Source organism: Vigna unguiculata, chromosome 6, assembly GCF_004118075.2.
Source record: "Vigna unguiculata cultivar IT97K-499-35 chromosome 6, ASM411807v1, whole genome shotgun sequence".
In the NCBI taxonomy this organism is placed as follows: Eukaryota; Viridiplantae; Streptophyta; class Magnoliopsida; order Fabales; family Fabaceae; genus Vigna; species Vigna unguiculata.
In genome coordinates this window covers 32,282,019-32,288,018 of record NC_040284.1, presented here as the reverse complement: position 1 = coordinate 32,288,018, position 6,000 = coordinate 32,282,019, and positions in this window count along the sequence as shown.

Sequence of the window (6,000 nt, the reverse complement as noted above, 5' to 3'; positions counted from 1 at the left end):
CATTTTTACCATCTCGCGATGCCACACGAAAAAAAAAAAAAAAACTCTAAAGTAAGACTTGTACGTAGGGATGGCAACGGGGCGGGTACGGGTATCATAATCCCATCCCCATCCCCATAATAAAAATTCATCCCCATCCCCAAACCCAACGGGTATACAACTTTTGACTCATCCCCATCCCCACCGGGTAACGGGTATTTTCTTATACCCATACCCATTTTTTTATTGTTCCATATATTAATTAAATATTTTTTATAAAAAAAATTTAAAAATCACACCAACGGAATCATGATACTATCAAAATATTCAATATTAAAATAACATACTCTTTTTGATTTTCATGATGTCAAATATTAAGAAAAATATTATAATAGTATAAATCTCAAATTAAAGTATCAAATAACAACTAAATAAAATTCAAATAATTATATAAAAGCTAAAAAATTACACATTACTAAAATTTTATAATAACCAAAATATTTATTAATTTTACAAATGATCAGTGGTTTCATTTGCATTCGATCCACCTACACAGAAAAAAATATGAAAAATTAGATATGATATAATAATTGAAATTGAAAATTTTAATTACTAGAATATAATGTACCTTCTTCATCAGATTCATTTTCACTCATGAGAACATCTTTTCCTTTTAATTTTTTAACACCTACAAACACCAAATGTAGAATATTAGATGAGAATTCACAAAAAATACTAACAAAAAATATTAATAAATTTGAGTAACTTACCTAGATGGTTTGAGTTCCATATCCAACTTCTTGTACACATCAAAGCCTCTATAGTAAATAATTAAACATTATCATGAAACAAAAAATAAATAATAAATAAAATTATCATAAAGGAGTAAAGATAATTAAATGTGTGACCCAAATTTGAGAATATCCATTTGAACATAACATAACGGAAAAAAAATGTATAATTAAGATTATGATAAAAGGAAAAGTACCTTGAAGATCTGCTTAAACCTTAAAGAACAAGCCAAACAATTAAAAGAGAGTAAAAAAGTGTATAAGCAAAGTAACAAAAAGAAGAGCTACAAAATAAGAGTCAAACATTTTCATGAAAATAAATAAATAAATAAAGATAATCAAATGTGTAACCTAAAAATTATTTCATATAATGAAATTGAGGAACACCTATTTGAACATAACCATGTACAGAGAGTAAAAATTATGTAATAAGAAGAAGAAAAATTACCTTCAAAATTAAATCTTGAAAAACAAACCAGACAATTGAGAGAGTAAACAAAGTGTATAACAAAAAACAAAGAGAATGAGAAATATGTTATATATATATATATATATATATATATATATATATATATATTATATTATATATTATATTACTATGTATATATATATTATATGTGGGGATATGTTATGTTTATATATATGTATAATTATTTATATATATTATATTATATATTATATTATTATTACTATGTATATATATTATATGTGTGGATATCTTATGTTTATATATATATATATATATATATATATATATTTATAGATATATATTTATTTTAAGTATATATTATATTATATTATATAATAATATAAATATAATAATATATATTATATTATTATGTATATATATTATATGTATATGCGTAGATATTTTATGCTTTTATATATATATATATATATATATATATATATATATATATATATATATATATATATATATATATATATATATATATTTCTTTTAAATTTTTATAAATTTGTCATGTTATAAATTTGTTTATAAAAGATCTCACTAGTTAAATGATTAATTTGTTTTATACGTATATATTATATATATATTATATTATATTATTATGTATATATATTATATGTATATTATATTATATTATATTATATTATATTACATGTATATGTGTAAATATATATATATATATATATATATATATATAAAAGTATATTTTATTTATATGTATATATACTATATTATATTATATTATATTATATTATATTATATTATATTATATTTTATGTGTAAATATATTATTTATTTATATATATTTTTTAGATTATTTAATAAATTATAAATAGTTTAGTAATTTAAGCGGGGACGGGTATTTGGGCGGGTATATATATATCCCCATCCCCATCCCCATCCCCAGTTGAAAATTTCGGGTATTACCCATACCCATACCCATACCCAGTCAAAGCGGGAATTCCCGTCAAAACGGGGACGAGTTCGGGTGATACCCACGGGCACGGGTTTATTTGCCATCTCTACTTGTACGTGTAGCTATGTATCTAAAACAATTTTTCCGAACTAAATTAATTTTAATTAAGATAGGAAAGTAACTTATCTGAAGAAAAATTTAATGTTCCATTACAAGTTTAATTGAGTTGAGACGACATGGATGGAGGGAGGTGCAGAGGGGCTGAGAAAGGAAGAAGGAAAATATATGTGCATGCCTCAACTGGTTTTAATATATTTTAATGAAGGGTAAAGTTAGAGTTTTAGAATTTATGGGGTGCAGGAAGGAAAATATTGAGGTGCAGGAAGAAAGAGTCCTTTTACTGCAATAGTTTTATGAAAAACATCAGGCAGATAGGGATGAGATAGGGATGGCAACGGGGCGGGGCGGGTACGGGTATCATGATCTCATCCCCATCCCCATAATAAAAATTCATCCTCATCCCCAAACCCAACGGGTATACAACTTTTGACCCATCCCCATCCCCACCGGGTAACGGGTATTTTCTTATACCCATACTCATATCCATTTTTTTATTGTTCCATATATCAATTAAATATTTTTTATAAAAAAAATTTAAAAATCACACCAACGGAATCATGATACTATCAAAATATTCAATATTAAAATAACATACTCTTTTTGATTTTCATGATGTCAAATATTAAGAAAAATATTATAATAGTATAAATTTCAAATTAAAGTATCAAATAACAACTAAATAAAATTCAAATAATTATATAAAAGCTAAAAAATTACACATTACTAAAATTTTATAATAACCAAAATATTTATTAATTTTACAAATGATCAGTGGTTTCATTTGCATTCGATCCACCTACACATAGAAAAAAAATGAAAAATTAGATATGATATAATAATTGAAATTGAAAATTTTAATTACTAGAATATAATGTACCTTCTTCATCAGATTCATTTTCACTCATGAGAACATCTTTTCCTTTTAATTTTTTAACACCTACAAACACCAAATGTAGAATATTAGATGAGAATTCACAAAAAATACTAACAAAAAATATTAATAAATTTGAGTAACTTACCTAGATGGTTTGAGTTCCATATCCAACTTCTTGTACACATCAAAGCCTCTATAGTAAATAATTAAACATTATCATGAAACAAAAAATAAATAATAAATAAAATTATCATAAAGGAGTAAAGATAATTAAATGTGTGACCCAAATTTGAGAATATCCATTTGAACATAACATAACGGAAAAAAAAATGTATAATTAAGATTATGATAAAAGGAAAAGTACCTTGAAGATCTGCTTAAACCTTAAAGAACAAGCCAAACAATTAAAAGAGAGTAAAAAAGTGTATAAGCAAAGTAACAAAAAGAAGAGCTACAAAATAAGAGTCAAACATTTTCATGAAAATAAATAAATAAATAAAGATAATCAAATGTGTAACCTAAAAATTATTTCATAGAATGAAATTGAGGAACACCTATTTGAACATAACCATGTACAGAGAGTAAAAATTATGTAATAAGAAGAAGAAAAATTACCTTCAAAATTAAATCTTGAAAAACAAACCAGACAATTGAGAGAGTAAACAAAGTGTATAACAAAAAACAAAGAGAATGAGAAATATGTTTTATATATATATATATATATATATATATATATTATATTATATATTATATTACTATGTATATATATATATTATATGTGTGGATATCTTATGTTTATATATATATATATATATATATATAATTATTTATATATTATATTATTATTATTATGTATATATATTATATGTGTGGATATCTTATGTTTTTATATATATATATATATATATATATATATATATATTTTTTTTTTTGTAGATATATATTTATTTTAAATATATATTATATTATATTATATAATAATATAAATATAATAATATATATTATATTATTATGTATATATATTATATGTATACGTGTAGATATTTTATGCTTTTATATATATATATATATATATATATATATATATATATATATATATTTCTTTTAAATTTTTATAAATTTGTCATGTTATAAATTTGTTTATAAAAGATCTCACTAGTTAAATGATTAATTTGTTTTATACGTATATATTATATATATTATATTATATTATTATGTATATATATATTATATGTATATTATATTATATTATATTATATTATATTACATGTATATGTGTAAATATATATATATATATATATATATATATATATATATATATATATATATATATATAAGTATATTTTATTTATATGTATATATACTATACTATATTATATTATATTATATTATATTTTATGTGTAAATATATTATTTATTTATATATATTTTTTAGATTATTTAATAAATTATAAATAGTTTAGTAATTTAAGCGGGGACGGGTATTTGGGCGGGTATATATATATCCCCATCCCCATCCCCATCCCCATCCCCAGTTGAAAATTTCGGGTATTACCCATACCCATACCCATACCCAGTCAAAGCGGGGATTCCCCGTCAAAACGGGGACGGGTTCGGGTGATACCCACAGGCACGGGTTTATTTGCCATCTCTACAGGCAGAGCATTATTCAAAGCATTTTCATTTATATATTTTCAATATTTTTAATTGTATGTTAAGTATGAAAAACTAACATTTTTAATTTCAAAATTTTGAAAAACAAAAAATTTGTCGTCAGAATAATGTCTCCTTAAAATATAATTAAACAGAATATTAAAAATTAAAGCTTTTAATGCATTAAAATATAAAAATATTGAGCATAGTTTTTAATTTCATTATTATCAGACCCAATAATCCCACATTTTTTTAGAGTCTTTGTTCTGTCACGATTTTATTATTAATAAGCGCATTTTAAGGATAAAGAAATAAAAAAGTATTTAAATTATCTTAAATATCAAAATTGTTAGCCTGACTACTTTGGAAAATATAGAATAGTTTTAGAAAGACATCTCAAAATCTAAACTGAAATTATGTTTGACATAGCTAGCAATTTGTTAAACTGAAACGCTAATTAAGCATGACTCCAAATAGAAAAGACAGTAACCCTGATATCAGATTTTATTAACAAGTTGAAAGAATTATTTTGATTAATAGAATATCTTAAATATGAAACTTTTACATTGGAAAGACGAACTCTGCATCTATATGGGAAGCACATGGTTTGTTTTAAAAAGCATTTCAGGTCACAAAACAAATTTATAGCAGGAAGTGTTTGCTTAAGAATCTTTTTTCTGATGAAGAAACGCAAGAAAGAAAACAAGGATGTAACTGATCACATGATCCTGTCATTCCAGAGTCCCTAGGAAAAGAAGCTCCATTCATCTTCGGTTGTATTCATAGTATTCTTTAAATGTATCAGATAGATTGGCATAATAATCAGACACTGCGCTCAGATGTTGTGAAAGCAAAAAAATATTCTATATTTTTTTATGTAATTATATTTCCAAGAAATTTTAGTGAGAAATTTTGTGAAACTTCAGTTAAAGTAGTGCAACTGCTTTTTAAGGAATTAAATGCAAGGAGTTTCGCATTAAAGTGTTCGGTTGTCCTTGGTCTTAGAAAGCTGAAGAGTGTTGTTTAATAAGTGGGAAATTGGTTAAGTAAAAAGGTGTTGGAATAATGATATGTGTCATGGTGCTTTTGACCAGAGAAGACATCATCATTAACGTTAGAAAAGGCAAGAGATATGAATGACAGTGATCTCTTTCCCAAAAGCAAAGGACAAAACCAACCATCTCTGAAATGCAAC